Genomic DNA, 16974 nt, shown 5'->3' with positions numbered 1-16974 from the left:
GTAGAGCCTGTCTTTATGACTTCGAAAGGCCCGATAGGTCTGGTTTTTAGGTTGGCACATCCTTTTTGCACCAAGACCAAATCGCCTGGAGAAATAGCCGCAATACTCGTGTTGTGACGGCTGTCGAAAAAACGTTTCATCGTCTCCCTATACTTCATTTCACCCTCAGCTGTCCTTTTCGTTTCTTGAAGTTTAAGCCTTGTCGTCCGACCAAGGATCTCGTCAGCGGGCAGGTATGATGCGAGTGACTCGTTTATAACAGACACGGAAGCGCCACTATCAGCTAGTGCTGTGACGTCGGTTCCGTTAACTTCAAAAGTTATCAAAAGGAGTTTGAATGTGGTGAAGTAAGCAGTCTCAATTTTTGTAGTCGGGTGGGAATGATTACCCTCAGTTATTAGTTTTTTTCTGGGTTGCTTCAGCACCGCTATGTACATCGACTTGACGGGACTCATCCGAGGTTATATTGTCACTGCAGGGGGACCCAAGGTTTAACACACCATGTCCTTGGTACGAATTTCTTTGTGTACCCAATGACACTTCAAAAGTTCCAGACCTCTGTGACGCTTGCCCGGTTTCGAAATTTAAACGTCGCGTACCCTGAATTCTCTGAGGAGCATCTATGCACTAGCCTTCAAAACACTCCGAAAGTTCCTCGATTGCCTTTGGGGACTTAAACTGCACCTGCTTCTGAAGATCCTTAGGCAACCCGTGAATAATCAGTGGCACAGATGAAGACTCTGGGAGATTAAACTCAACATTTGCCGTAGGCGCCTTTTCTCGTAAAAATACTCCAAGGGTTTGACCGATCGGTATTTATAGAAAATTGCACGGTCCCACCTTTCCACAGGGTTTTCTTTGAACGCTGTTAGAAAGCTTGCCTTCCAGCTGTCCCACCTGTGGGAGGCATGTGTGGAGAAGTGCAGCTCATACCACTACTTTGCAAGTCCCGTCAAAAACAGCCACACGTTTTCCACTCCGTCGATAGCTCCGTGCCAGGAGTTCTTCTCGGATGCATATTCATAGGAACAAATCCAATCCTCACGACTTAAACTCTCTCCGTCAAACGAATCCGGCTTCACCTTTCCTGTGCGCTTTGTTAAGCTTGGACCATAGCGATGAGGTTCTCCATGAGCAGTTGTGGCCTTTCTGCCTGCCGCTGTTGCTCTTGCAGAACCAGAAGAAGGCATAGGTCCATGCGGTTCATGGTCGTAACGTTAATGCTCGGTGTCGTGTTCGTGTTCCCTGACGCCCTCATGGTTGGCTCCATGAAGTATTCCTGAAACTCGGACAGCTTCATCCTGAGCTTGAGAGAAGACTGGGTAGTCAGGTCCTCGGTTGTTTGGCCGGACTTCTTAGCAACCCAGTCACATAGTTGTGGTGTTGTAATGCATCTGAGCAAGTCGTACGGCACTTCGTCGTCGACTTGGCATGACGAGAAGTAAAACTGGCCTCGTGTTTCCCCTGGTATGCAGAGTAATCCACATAGTGTCCGTCTCTGGAATCCTGTCGACTACGCCAATGTAATGATCCGAGGCTGTTCACTTGGGAACCATCCTTTTACTCTGTTCCTCAACCTTCTCTTCTTCCCCTGCCCCCTAGTCCTGCCTTCGTCGTCTTGGGCTTTCCACAAGGGTCACTTGGATGATGTGATGGTCGCTTCCCAGGGTTTCCTCGAGGCGTTCCCAGAGGAAATGGGGGATGTTGCGTCAAACGACAAGAAATAATACCCGTGGAAAGAAATATGCTCGCTGTTGTTCAACCATGTTTCTAAGCAACAACATCGAAACTAAACTGGTGCCTGCTCAGGAAACTTAACAGCAAGTTAAATTTCAGCAGACTTCTAATATTACAGTGAACGATAGAAACTTATGGACGCTTGCAAGACTCACGGTTGACCTGACTACATGAAAGGGCCACATTAAGATAGAGGTGTGACCATAAAGGCGTAAAAATACATCTACTTGACTTCAGCTAGGGCCTCCTCAGTCGCTACGTGTAGAACGCGGGATTTCTCGGTCTTCCTCATCAGGATTTTGCCTTGAGAGACCCAAGCAAACTTCCAACTCATTTCTCCTTTGTTCTGCACCGCCTTACTTCGGAACCCCTTATTCTCTGAGCACAAATGGCCGTTTATATAGACTAGCTCGTTGCTTTCGTGCACCAACGTAGATGCCAAGAGCCTTTGCTTACGTGCCTTCTGTATAATTTCATTGCCTTTTGTCCTTGAGGTGAATTTTACAACAATGTTCTCTAGGTTTTGTTTCTTGGTTGGAACGCGGAGAACCGTATCGATGTCATCTGGACACAGTTTAGCTTTCAAAGTCGCAGAAATCCTTGCCATCACGTCAACCAATGACTCTTCAGCAGAGGCATTCACGCCCATTATCGCCAGGTTGTTGCACCTGCTATATTGTTTCATTTCCACGATTTTTCTGCGCATGTTATGGACTTGCTGCTGAAGCAGTTTCACTTCGGCCTCTTTTTCCTTCTGCTGTTCTGTTACCGCTAAAAGTTCCTCGCAAGTTCTTTTGACGTCAGTCTTCAATCGCTTGGCCAAGGGTTCTGAAAGGGTTTCTCGGTGGATCCATTGATAGTGGCTAGTGAAAACAATTGAGCGAAACAAACGAAGCGATTCGGAAGCCCTTGCTTATTTACAGAAATGAGGTATGTAAGAAAATACCTGCAATAGGAAAAGTACACGCTTAGTGCCACTGAGGTGTTTGAGTCTACCTGGATCGCTCCGTTATGTGCTGAGTGGAGCCTGTCCTTTTACGCTGCAACATGATGCGCCGATCAGCACAGGCCGTTGACGTTGTGTGTAGTTGGTGGCTGCTTAACTCGTCCACTGCTGCAGGAACCATTGCGCTGTCGTCGCGAACCGCCGTGGATACGCGCAGCCAGAAGATTCCGGCAAGCAGACCAGCCACGTACTGATGGCAAACTTCCTGCCACAGAATAGGACGAGGATGGGCCTGCAATATTGAACGCGCATGCTTAGTTCCACCGGGGTGTTTTCGGTTGCCTGCATCACTCTGTTGTATCCGTTGCAAGACCTGGCTAACTTGCGTTTCTTTTTGCCGGCCTCAGCCAATCGCACATCTGCCTATAATATATCGTACGTTCTACAGGGAGAAACCAACGAGTGGGTCGTATGGCAATTCTCTTATTTCATGATTATATAGCTTTTCTAAGTGAAGGTTGCGCTAAAAGTGATGTCAGTGTTATTCTACCGAGTCAATATTTTGAATTGAATTGAATTGAAATGAATTCTAATTACAAAGCGTGAACATGAAACGTGAATGGGTACCGAGGCACCGGGACGTCCCAAGGTAAGAACCGCAGGTGGGACCTCCCATGACAATTATAAAATAATAGGAAAAAATGAATAAATATCAAACAACACTAGAATACATTGTCAACAAAAAAACACTCACCATAAAACAGAGAACAGTAAATACAAAAGCCCAAAAAATATTACACTTTGGAGGAAGAAAACTAAAAAAGTAATGAATACAACTCCATCTATTCACAAATTGGGATATGAATGCCACATTAAGAAAAATATATAATACTGTAGTTAAAATTCAATCAAACAGAAGGGCCCAACAAGAAAGGTTTTACTTTAGATTTAGAAACGATCAGTGAATTAGAAGGTTTAATATCAGGGGCTAGTGAATTCCAGAATAAAATGGCGAAGAATTCAATCGTATATTTGCCAGAGTGTGTATACATGGAAGTAGCAGATTCTGGCGTGAGACAAAGCGCATTGCATTGAAATTAGAAGTGATGCTTTGAGAGAAAATATCTAAAGCGAGGTGATCGTAAAAAATTTTAAAAAACGAAATACCACTGCTGTAGCTATAAAGTTGCTGTAGGTGCAAAACAGAGAGCTGATGGAACAACGCGGCAGATTCTGCTTCTCGATTGGGAAAATGTAATAATGAGTAACGCTTGCTTCCAATCAAACCAAACCAAAACCAGACATTCATCTTGTGTTCGTGGTCTCTTTAAAAATGAAAGTTTTGATTTGACAGTGAAGCTTTAAGCCTCTTGTCGGTCGGAAAGTTTTCTGTTGTAAACAAAAAACCCAGGCAGGACTCAGCAATTCTCGCCCAAGACGCTGAATGCAGCTTCAGGCTAATCAGGCGTGCAGCATAGAACTCAGTATTAGTATAATAAAAACACCACAATACAAGCATAAAAACCACATGATGGATGATAATACCTCGGTGATCAATGGAAACTCTCCATGTTTTATGGAAAAGATTAGGTTTGCAGCTACTCTTGAAAGAGGAGGGGAGTTGTCATGCGAAGTCTAGCGCATGCGCCAGACTAGGCATGACTCAGCAGTTCTCTCCCAACACGTCTAGCGCATGCGTCAGGACCCAGCACTTACCGCCAGAGAAGTGGAGACAACGAGAGAGAGAGAGAGAGAGATAACACTTTATTTAACCAAGGGTTAGCGCAGCTTGGTGGCCGAAGACCGTAGAGCTTCGGCGACTGTGGCTGCCCGACCCGTGAGTGACTTCTGGAGATCTAGGCTTGAGGATCCCAGCACTGCTTCCCACTGGTCGAGGAAGGTGATGAGAGGGTAGGGGTCACACTTGCAGGCTCACATATGGTGATGTAATGTGGCCCGTTCTCCGCAGTGTTGGCAGTGTTGTGGGGTACAGTGAGGGGTGAATGTGATGAAGTACGGCTAAACAGGGGAGGGATTCAGTTTGAAGCTGACGCCAAAGGCGTTCCTCTTCCACTTATAGGGATGAGTGGGTGGGAGGGTATTTGCGGCGGGAGAGGCGGTAATGTTCCGGGATTTCTCTGTACGTGAGTAAAGTATCATGGGTTGATCTGGCTCCATGAGAGGCAGTGCTGGCATCACAGGCCCGGGATACGAGAGCTCGGGCTGCGGTGTGTGCAACTTCATTTCCTCCAATACCCGTGTGGGCAGGGAACCAGATCAATTCTACAAAATAAGTAGGTTGTTTTTGATTAAGAATTTGGGGGGCCTGAGGAGACATCTGGCCTCTGGCATACTTTAGAACGGCGTTTTCGAATCTGAGAATATGAATCGGGGTGTTGGCCTATGTGTGAGTGCAAGTGCTATCACCGCCTCTTCCGCCACTTGAGGGTAACGGGTTCGGATAGTGAGGGTCGTGAGTGGGGGAGAATCGGGTGAGTTGATGACTGCCAGAGCAAAAGCGTCCACATGACGATACTCCGCTGCATCAACATACAGTGTGCCTGGATCAATGGGATATTTTGCTGTTAATGCACGGGCTCATTGTGCCCTTCCTTGTGAATGATATTGGGGGTGCATGTTTCGAGGAAGGGGCCGAATAATGATGTTTTCTCTAGTCACTGTTTCGATGAGTGATTTTACCTCGGGCTCTTGTAGGTTAGCAATGCGTAGGCTGTCTAAGAGTACTCTACCGGCTGCACTGCGCGTATGGCGGCCAAGCCTTCCAAATTAGGCAATCCACTTTTCGAATTTCCGTTTCCGTGAGGCTAAGATACGGGAGCGCATATGTAATCCTACTTATTAAGAATGTTTGTATTAGTTTTAGCCTATCTTTTTCTTTGAGGCCATGTCGTCGTGCTACAATTCGTCTAAGAAGCCCGATTATTTGCGCTACATGAGCCGATAATTTCCTGATGTACGTTGTGTTTCGTCTGTCCTTTTGTAGAGGCAGTCCAAGTATGTTTATTGCATTACCCGTGGTACGGGTGTACCCCCCAACTGTATCGTGATTGAGGGGTCTCGTGGTGCTCTATATTTCTTGGGTGGAAAGACTGGTTTTGGCTGGTAAACAGTGAAGGCCAGCCAAGGGCGCGCCTTCTTGTACGGCTGTTGCTCCAGCCTGTAGGGTGGCTTCAAGTTGAGCATCACTACCTCCCTTTACCCAGAGCGTGATTTCGTCCGCGTGAAGGGGGTAATGCAATTCCGGTATCTGATCTAAGGTGATTGGTATATAAGCCACTGCTAGGTTAAAGAGCAACGGGGAAATCACGAATCCCTGAGGAGTACCGCACGATGGAAGCTGTATATCGGGCAGTGTGAGATTTCCCAATAGGAGTGTGGCCGTCCTTTGTGTTAGGAACGCGCGCACGTAGTTATATACTCGAGCTCCTGGTCCTATGCGTTCCAGACCTCTCAGGATAGCATCGTCGGCAACTCTATCGAAGGCTTTGGTTAAATCCACGGCTAAAACAGCTGTGCCATCCGCTATGGGTGGGTTTTCTAGAATATCAATCATGGTACAGCCTCAAGTGTATATCATTTGTGGAAAGCCCAGCTCGAAAGCCGTACATATTGGGGGACAGAGATTGCGTATTTTCGATGAAACGATTCAACCTAGCTAGAATTACCCGTTCTAGTAATTTGCCAATACATGAGGTTAGCGAGATGGTTCTTAAATTTTCCAGAGATAGTGGCTTGCCCGGCTTTGGTATAAATGTAACGTTCGCATGACGAAACTCTTTAGGGAGCGTGCCGTCTTTCCAGTGGTAATTGAATACCCTAACTAAGGAGGCGATCGAGGTGTCATCTATATTTCGTAAAATTTTCTTGGTAACCCTGTCTTCACCCGGGCCTGTACAAAGTTCATGCAAAGTTTCCCGCACCTCCGCCTCCGCAATGTCCTCATCCAGAGTAAGGTTGCGGAAGCCAGCATAATCGGGATGCTGGACCTGCTCACCGTCAGGGATGTACATAGTTTTCAGCTTTTCCAGCACTGCGTTAGGGGTCTCTGCCGCTTCATAGATCAAGAGAGTGATTCTGTTTGCCTGTTCGGTTTTGGAGTGATTAGCGTCAAGCAAGTGCCTAAGGAGGGACCATGTGCGTTTCATTCCAAGCGCTCCTCGCAGCCGGTCACATAGCTCCTTCCATCCTGCCCTGGCTAGTTTTTGTGCGTATAATGTCGTCTCTTTTGAGAGATTAGCGATGTGCTTTCTGAGTCTTCCATTGTGTTTTTGTGTCCGCCACCGTTTTTTAAAGGAGCCATGAAGAGAAAATGCAAGTTTGTCTTATTCGAAAGATTTCGTGTTTTATAGTGCCCCCAGCGCTTGTCTGTATACAAACAATGCTTGATTCACAGAAATTAACCAATTTAAGTTAAAATTTTGATTTTCCTGTTAAATCGTTCGTTTTCGGGATCTACAATGACATCACAGGAACGGACCGCTCTGCAGCCTATAATACCTTCATTCACGCATCCGCCGTACAGGGTAGAGACACGTATACGCTGGCGCCGCCATTTTGGGTCGCTCGCTCGCCGCCGAAGCAAGCCATTGTGTGAAAACTGCGCGAAAAGAATCGCCGCAACGCGGTTTACTGGCGAAGTTTGAATCATATTATCTGTTTCGCGTTGCTCGGTCTCGTGGGAAACGAAAAGAACAACGCATTGAGCACGTTGGCCCAATTGCGGCGGCACGGTACAGTTGAAAGGGTGTCTCCACCCTGTACAGCGGTGTGGTGTGGTCCCGCGTTTGTTTATGTTACCCGAACCTAGATGGCGCCAGCATACCGTGGTAAGCCTTTAATTCGTTTTGACCGTGTTTAAACATGGCTTGTTTTTGTTCTGGGAGAAAATAATCGGTCCCTGGAACAGTGGTCGCTCGACAAATATCGTCACGTAAGACACCGTTGCTTGCGTCAATCGGCCAGTGTCGTCTGAGACAACTCCAAGACCCGTAGTGCTGTGCACCTAGCAGTACGCATCAGTACTTCTATGTTTACATGTGCTTTCGTAACTTCCACTGTTTGTCCCACCATTCTTATTGCTTTGTAAAGAATGTGCCCTAAATGTAAGCGCAAATCGCTAGTTCGGATAGCTTCAAAGCTCTACCTAATTTGCGTCTGCTTGTGCAGGCCTCTGCCAATCGCAGAGCTGGCTCGAACGACGTCATAGGTTCTGCTGCGGAAAATGAGCTGGTTGGTTGCACGGCCAATCCCTTTTTTCCTAATTATGTAGCTTATTTGAGCGAATTTTACGTAAAAAGTGGTGTCAGTATGATTCTAACGAAGCAATCTTTTGAATGAACCAAACTTGTGTTTTCCCTTCATGACTCCTTTAAAGGGTCCATGAAGAGAAAATATAACTTTGTTTAACTTTAAAGAGTTAGGCTTCAGTACCCCACTCAGCTTCATACCGGCCACGAAAGACGTTTTTTAACCGATAAAAACGCAAGAAATACTTAAGAACTTTCAAATTTCGCGCCACAGTGACGTTTTATCGGCCCGAGTGACGTCATATGGGCCAGCACTAAAACATAATTTTCAGTGGGTTAGGTGCATGTTAGCATTCAAGTGACTCGATCAAACGGAACTAGCGACCCCACTACAATCACCCGGTCATGTGTCCTGGCAGTTGATTAGTTCGGCCGCCGTCAATCGCCCAAACAAGATTCCGTGACGTCATAGAAAAGTTGCCGGAAACTGGCTAGCGCGTCGCCATAGCTGCACAGGTTTTCTTTAATATCTCCGTTATGTTTTTGAAGTTTGCGATGAAATCGGTATCATTTTCATCAGGACAAAGCAGCCTTTCCAATGAGCCAAACTTGTATTTTGTCTTCATGGCTCCTTTAAGGCTCTTGAGCGCTTCCCACATGTGCTTTAGCTTTGAGTCTACGGTTAGTGATGGGATTTCCGGGTCTATGACTTCTTGATGCTGCTGGACATCGGTGAGAAGCTGACTGGTCCAGTCACAAAGGTTAGGCCGGTTCGACTGCTTACTGGTTTCCTCCTGTCTTATCTCTCGGAATACGTGCCAATTTGTAATGGTTGTTTGTGTGCGCTTGGGTGATGATGGGTTTTGTAGTGTTGTGGTGAGCTGCACTATATGATGATCACTACCAAGTGTATGTTCTAACCTGTCCCATACCATTTCCCCGACTCTGTGGGTGAGAGTGAGGTCCGGGGGTGTGTCCCGCTGTGTACTCGTTCCCACCGAGTGGGTAGGTCCGGTGGGGTTTCTAGTGTGAGGTGTTGTGTCTGCACCAACTCCCATAGCAGCCTTCCTTTTTTGTGTCTTTGTGATAGCCCCATGCTGTGTGGGACGCATTAAAATCTCCAACGATTATGAGTGGTTCCCCTGAAGGTGCTTGCTTGGCTGCCATGATAAGTGATTTGAAGTTGTGATTGTGTTCCTTGGGGCTACTATACGTATTAACAATGTGTATTCTACGATGGGCGAGTTTTTTTGGGTATAGTGTAGTAAAATCGGGGGGGATGTTAATGTCACGAAGCTGTTTGTGTTGTGCTGGTATGTTTCGCTGGACTAGAATAGCAGTTTTATGGTTATCTTGTGTCTTAAATGTCTGATAACCAGTTAATTTCACTGGCTTTCCGGGTTCTTGCAGCGCGATGACATCGGGTGAAACCTCTGTCTGTTCTATTTGGAGTTGGAGCTCTGCCCTCTTACTGGGAAAACCGCAACAGTTCCACTGCCATACTACGAGCTTTTTACGGGAGGTTCCCATTCGTAATGTTAAGGTTTCGGGCAGCGGCGGGGTTGATCTGAGCCATAATGGTACTAATGAAATTCATCTGTGAGCGGATGTCCTCAATAGTAGCCTGCATGGCCGCCTGCGTGCTGAGTAGAGTCCCGGTAATGTGCATGTACTCCGCCTTTTGGTCTGCAAGCGTACGCTCTAGACGCTCAAACCGATTATCCTGCACAGTTTTTATTGGGAGGTAGTCCTCATTTGAAGTCGTACTTGTTGCTCTCCGTTTGGGAGGCGGGGGATGCTTGCCCTGTATCTGCATTTGTTGCGAAACGCAATGCAAGGTTTTCTTTCTTTAGCGCTGCGTTTTCCGCGTTAAGTGCTGCCAACTCCAAGCGAATTGCCTGCAGTTCCCTAGCGACATCAAAGGATGGAGATGGGGGACGAGGAGTGGAAGATGTGGGGGGTATCCCTGTAGGTGATAACGACAATGTTAATGAGTTGATGGGAGGGTTACCATGGGGGTGATTGACCGAGTGGGAAGACGCACTGGGATTGCTCACCTGCTGCTGATAGCTTCTCTTTGAACCGCTCGTTGAGAGAGTGCCTTGGACTGGGGAGTTCTTGACCTCCTGGCTTTGCCATTGTCTCTGCTGTCGTGTGTGCAGCCCGTCTTGTTGGATGGCCTGAAAAAGGTGGAAAGTCGCTTGCGGTCGGAAGTTGCTTCTAAAGGTCTTGCGCCTTGGCTGCCATTTGGGCGAACGTGGTGGGTCTTGGACGTGGTAGGAACCTTTGAGGGCAGTCCGCCGTGCCTGTGAGGTGGGGTCCCTCACAGACTATGCATTTCGGGGAACATGGATGCCCATCCGGAGCATTTGTCATGCCGCAAGAGGCACAGCGGGGGGACAGTGATTGCTGCGGACAGACGTCCTTGCGATGTCCAGGTCGCCAGCAGCTGGAACATGCTTCAGTTTTTCGTCTTCGAGGCTTTCAACGGTAGGTGGCCGCTCGGTACCTCACCCAGTAGGGGACGCGAGGTCCGTCATAGAGGATTTGAACCATGTTGGAGGTTCCGAGGCGCCTGACGTCCAGAATTTTCAGTTCAGGGTTGAAAACAAGTACACTGTGGGAGATTTGCTCAGCACTGTCCGTTTCCGGTACATTAAAGATTATTCCGAGCGAGGTGTTGGAAGGGGCCGGAACATGGGTTGCCAGTTCGTATATGCGTTCTTTCACGAGCAGCTGGTTGAGTGCGACGTACTGGGTTGCCCGCTTTTCGCAGGGTGTGCTCACCACGATGAAGTTGGCCTTGCTATTAATCCGTACCTGGTCTTGGCTGTTGGCTTCGATACCGGCTTTGGTCTGTATAGCATCCGCCAGCGCTGCCGCCAGTATTGTAGCCAGGGTCAGGCCACCACGCGGACGCATTACCACTTTGATGTCTGTCGGTGGTAGCGGTTCTAGCGATGCTATTCGCCTGTGGGGCTTCTTCTGACTCGAGGCTTTCCTTAGATGGATGTCTTGCGGGGTCATCGTACTTGCCTGTATCGAGGCATTGGTGTCGGCGTGGAACGCTTCCTACTCCCAACGTATGTGTTTCCATCCCATCAGCAACAACTGGTCTGGAGAGATGGTTTCTCCTTCTACTTCGCTTTCATCATGGTGAGATTACTGATGGTGCCACGTGGTTACGGCAGAGAGGTGCAGCTGCTGCGGCGGCCTGCGCCGAGCTCGAGCGAGGCCTAGCTTAGGCTTAGCTCTGGCGGTGGCGTGGTCGGCACTTCGAACGTCCGTTGAGTAGAACAGTTCACAGATGACGCACAAAACGACGATCCACGATGCTCGGGTAGATCCTAGGCACCACTGTAGACAAAGGCGGTGCCGGAATTCCGTCGCATTTCTACAAAAGAGAAAATTTTCCCGGAGCCGACGTGGAGTGCGTTCGCACAGGAGACAACGAGAAACATTTCATACTTTCCCCCATCAGCATGTAGTGGTTTACAAGAGCTGCGCTGGATATCCACTTTCGCAGCGCGGGATGTCTGCTGTATATGCACCTGAACGTCACTTGGATATGCTTAGCGCGTGCGTTCTTTTATACTTCAGATGGTATTATACTTAGATTCAACTATTCAGGATCATTTCAATATTGTTTAGGCTTTGTAAACTAAAATATTTCAACTTATTTGTTGGCGGATGGCAATTTCCACGCATTCATTCGAGCCTCGTATGTGTTTTAAGCCCACGGAACGAAGCAGCAACTTCTGTGGGGTGTATGTTGCGTGTAGGTTTCACTGCTCCGCTCCTCATGCTTCCTCCTGAAGGGTACGTAGCTCCGAAAACCGATCGGGCCTCCAATCAAAACAAATCGAGCCGGGCTACAATTATTTCAGTGTTCCATAAATATCATAGAACAGGCAGGGAATTTTGAGGGAATACGATAGGGATGGTTGAAGAGAAAACCTTAGGATAGGAATCACATAAATGAAATGATGAGCTCAGGGCGAGCACCGGCACTTCATCCCCAGCGACAAATAAGGTATGAACTGACTTTTAAAATGCATCCGTTACCCTAAGAATAGCTATCCCCATCAGTATGCTCGGAAGCATGGAGGAAAGAAAGCTGCGGCGAGGCGCATTGGGAAAAGTGGGGAGGAAGGGACGTGATTTGTGACGCCCGTCGGAGGTCAGCGTGTACCGCGTCCGAACTACGCCGCCGAAGGCCGGCCCACCGACGCACTACGTCACTGTGCGGCCTAGCCGGTAGCCAATGGTCGGTAAGCAGAGACGAAGCAGACGACAATGGAGCGAGCGAAGGCGGAGGAGGTAGTGCTTGCGCTCAAAATTCAAGCAAAGAAAAAAACTACCGGTGGCTTAGCTCGGCTATGCCTGGATATACGTGGGGTGAGCTAAGGTTCAACTGATTATTCTTAGCTTTCCTGGTTGTCTAGGATTAGCTTGGTTATCATGCTTACTGCTGCTTCAATGACACACACGCACGGTGTACGCATTATGGGAAACATCTTTATTTATCAAGCGGCTCCGGCGCAGCGTCACCAATCGCCCCAGAGCTAAGCTAGTTCCACAGGCGCACGAGCCATCGCTTGCACACCCGGCCACCCCTCGCTTCATCATCAAGTGGACCGGGCCGCCACGTGCAGAACGAAGGTAGGCGAAGACGCAGGGCGCGTGGGGGGCATGAGACACCGGGTAGCGAGCAACGTTCTGTGCGCCGTGTGACGTCACTGCTCCTCGCGCATGCGCAGCATGGCTCTCCAGTAGCCACGCGAAACTGCTCAACGTCGGCCAGTGTAGCTCACGCTACAAAAGCGCGGCCCACAAAAATAGCGTTTCTGGCTTCCGTAAGGGCTCTGCTAACCTTTTCTTGCCTTTATGTTAGGATCCCTCAAAACAAACTTGCCGAGGTGTTATGAGGTTCACTGTGCTTTAACAGTTTTGTTATTCTCTGTGTATGGCATCTTATTGAACCTTTGCGGGAACGAAGAAATAAATTCGTTTGATGGTACAGTCTATTCCACGTATTTAATAATTTGACACTAACGGTTCTCGACATACTCAGTTCATCTGAAATCGGCCAGAGAAGACATAACATAATGAACCGTTCCTGGCCGCCGCAGTGACCGCCATGGGGACGTTACACTACTTTGTAAAGTGTTTTGCGCACTAGCTGACCTTTAAAAGTGTTTGTGCTCATGAATTTTGTGGTTAAAATTCCCTTTTAGCACCAGAGCGCTAAGAGCCCCGTTTCGTAAAATCGTGTCTGTCGTGTTTAAAGCAAGTGAGTCCCGCTCGCAAAGCAAAAGAATGGCGCACACCTGTTGCTAGGCAACGTCATTCTGGCGCAATGTGAATCCATAGTAGACCTAGCGGCTGCTGTATGTACAAATAAAGACCGTGGAAGTAGCGAGTGATGCACACAGGGCCAAAATACGTACGGAAGGTTAGCTTATTTGTAGCCGGGTTCCTGGTTACGCAATCGAATCTCCTCATTTTTTCGCAGCGTGTCACCTCTATGGCCTTGCAAAGGTTTCAGAGAATGGACGGGCTGAGTACTTTGACCGACACCAATTCTCAGCGTCGCGCTGCTGTAATGAATTAGTGTAGATGACTCCATGCTCTCAACGTGCGTCAGATGACCCGAACACGTGGCTTGTGAAAATACTCAAACGAAGCTTTCTTGTGTTCATCTCCCTGTTTTCCGGGGGCAGCTGCTGCTGGTGCTGAAATTCTTGCCGTGTGCGGCTCTTGGTTTTATCTTATACCAGAAGGCTCTTGTGCGTATCGCACCACCCTGGCCTGGAGAGCGCGGGGAGGCGCCCGGGGAGGTTGGGCCAGACAATGCTGGCATAGCCGTACGGCCCCGAGAGGCCGACTGGGGACGCTGCGGTACCGGCATGCATGTAACCGCGGTACTATTCACTTCTGGAAACAGGCGGCCATGGATTAGATTATTTGGGAGGAAGGCAGTCGAGTTTAATTTTTATTATTTCTCTTTCTCCCAGCAAACCTGTCCATCAAACTACACAGACGTAGAAACATATCAACAAGAGGTGTGCATGCAAACTTTTTGAACATATCATCGCCACTCACCTTATCAAGTTTCTTCAAGAACATAATTTTTTTACACCTGCTCAACATGGCTTCCGGAAACAATTCTCCTGCGAAACCCAGCTACTAATATTTACCAATAATTTGCACATATCTCTCGACTCCGGAATAGTAACTGACTGCGTCTTCCTTGATTTCAGCAAAGCCTTTGATAAAGTAGCTCACTCCTTGCTCTTACACAAACTCAGCTATTAAACATTGACTCATATGCGCTTGCTTAGATTCGTGGCTTTTTTACTAACCGTTCGCAATTTGTATCAGCCAATAATTTGATTCTTCTACTACACCAGTACTTTCCGGTGTCCCACAAGGGTCTGTCCTGGGGCTTTTATTGTTCCCAATTTACATTACGACTTACCTAATACTATCTCATCAAAAATATGCCTATTAGCGGATGATTGTGTAATTTCTCACCCAATAAAGAATGATGATGATGTCGCTATTCTCAAAGAAGATCTATCCAAAGTACTTAACTGGTGTAAATTATGGCAAATAGAATTAAATGTCTCCAAGTGTAATTCTATGCGCGTATCTCGTAACAACGCCGCATGTCCAAGTTACCTCATTACCACAGCCACGCTCGATTCCGTCCCTTCATACAAGTACCTTCGTGTTCATATATCTAACAACCTATCTTGGACACATCACATCACGTCTGTTACTTGTAAAGCGAACCGAGTCTTAGGATTCCTGAGAATAAATTTTTCCACAGCCCCTGTGGATCTAAAAAAGCTGCTTTATAATACCTACGTTCGTCCACATTTGGACTATGCTTCATCTATATGGGACCTTGGCAGTACCACCCAGGTTAGCGAACTCAAAAGGATCTAAAATCGTGCCGTCAGGTTTATATTATCTGATTATCGCCGAGCTGCTAGCGTTACAAACATTAAATCGTTTCTTGCAATTCCACTGCTCGCTACTCCCCGGAAGATATCGTGCCTGGTACTTTTCCACAAAATTTATCATAACTCCCTTCTTCGTTCACTTTTGTTAACCCTACCATCTTATGTGCCAAATTGTACTGACCATGCGCACAAAGTTGCCGTACCTAGCTGTCGGACGTCAACGTATTTTCATTCATTCTTGCGTAACACGTGTCAGGAATGGAATCACCTCCCTCAATCCCTTGCATCCATTGCCGATCCTTGCAGTTTCAAAAAAGCGCTTGATAATTTATTTTGTATTGACAGTATAACAAGCGGACTTTTGTTACTTGCTTTTTATTGAATTATGATACAGTGAACAGTTGCATTTTGGTGTTAGGTGCTTCTTGTTTGAAACTTTTGCTGTGCCTTATTCATGTGTTTTTGTATAATGTACACTGTTTGTCAGTGCCCGCTCCCCTCTGCGGTGCTGTAAAGCCCTGAGGGTGCAATAAATGAAATGAAATAAAAATGAAATCAAACTACACAGACGTAGAAAGATATCAACAAGGAAGTGCGTACATGTGGTATAATTTTTGTTGGGGAGTGAAATGCACTAAAGTGGCTATTGGGGCTTGTTTAATTGAACATGATTAGGGTACTACAGCGCAGCTTGCGCACTGACAGAAGGTAGGAGAGCTAGACACACACGAGCGCTAAGAACTATACACACTAGTGGAGCAGTTCGGCTTGGATACGATTTTCGATGTCGGACAGCTTATGACATTCATTTTTCCGCTTTACAGGAGTGTGACCGCTCCCATGTACACCTGTCGCTTATACGTGTACACTAGAACACACTCACAAAGCCTTTCCATGATACCTTGTGATGGTACCTTCGCTCTCAGAGTACAAATAAATAACAGTGAAGCGATCTCGGCTTCACCAAAGCTCTTTTTTCTATGTTGCCAGAATACCGTGGATTTGACGGTGAAGTACCCGTAACGTATCCCACCTACCGCACGGTGGCCAGCGACGTCTTTTTGGAAGCCGGCGAAGAGCTCGGCTACCAGCAAGGCGACTACAATGGTGCCAACCAAAATTGTGAGTACGCTGTCACGGCAACCTTACTTGCAAGAAAACAGTTCAAGCTCTGAGAAATAATCAATTAGCTGAAGTTTTGCTTCCCACAGATAAAATTGACTCTGTTAACCGTTTTTGAAGACTACACGGAAAAAAATGTGTGAGCCCAGCAGCAGCCACAGTCAGTTGCTTCTTGAAAGTAAATTACACCCTAGGGAGTACACTTCGTCTCTTCATTTAAGAATTTAAATTCCTGTGTACGTAGCATTAAAGTTGGCCGTCCTAGGAAACTGTCTATTTTTATCCCATAAAAAGCTACAGAAAAAAAACGGGATACGCGGACCAAAGCTACCCGAAACTCGCCACGATGGCTCATTGGCTAATGAGTTGTACTGATGAGCCTAAGAACGTCGGTTCGGTTTTTCGCCGTGGCCGAGATGGGGGAAAAAGTAAGAACGTACTTGTCGAGGTTTCGACGCACGTTAAAGATTTCCAGCCGGTCAAAATAAACCGGAGCCCTTCACTACGGTGCGCCTAAGAGCCCGGGTGGATCTCCGGCGCGTCAAATCCGTCGGATAATCAATCAATCATCGGGGTGATGCTTGCGAGCGTTAAAAGCACACCCTTCATTTGGAAGCAAAATGTTAGTGGAAGGTCAACCTGCAAAAAGCAAAACGACGCCAGTTTCTTCTCTAGGGATTCACTCTGTTGCACTTAATGACCAACGGTTATCTTGCCTTCGCATTACATGCCCTGCCCAGGTCAATTTCTTCTTCTTCATTTCCAAGACGTAGCTGTTCAACGTGACGCTCCCTCCGGGCCAGAATTTCCCGGGCGCTGCGAGAAATTCTTTCAGCTATTTTGCTGGAGCGTGTTCACATGTCTTTGAGGGGCATTGGCGGTGGTGGGGAATGACATTCGCCTAATGCCCCTGTGTTAGACTCCCCGAGAC

At 47.4% G+C, this 16974-nt stretch overlaps 1 pseudogene across 1 annotated transcript in view; it reads left to right on the top strand.

Annotated features, from left to right (window-relative positions):
* LOC144180698 (4-pyridoxate dehydrogenase-like) overlaps positions 1–16974 on the top strand; it is a 79771-nt pseudogene that overhangs the window by 16620 nt on the left and 46177 nt on the right. Inside the window, exon 4 of the transcript XR_013324515.1 lies at positions 15912–16043. The product of XR_013324515.1 is annotated as a 4-pyridoxate dehydrogenase-like (transcript). The remainder of the gene's footprint in view (positions 1–15911; positions 16044–16974) is intronic.

Source organism: Haemaphysalis longicornis, unplaced genomic scaffold (genome assembly GCF_048455015.1).
Source record: "Haemaphysalis longicornis isolate Haplotype H1 unplaced genomic scaffold, Haemaphysalis longicornis Haplotype H1 scaffold_4, whole genome shotgun sequence".
In the NCBI taxonomy this organism is placed as follows: Eukaryota; Metazoa; Arthropoda; class Arachnida; order Ixodida; family Ixodidae; genus Haemaphysalis; species Haemaphysalis longicornis.
This window is presented reverse-complemented; position numbering and strand designations above follow the sequence as displayed.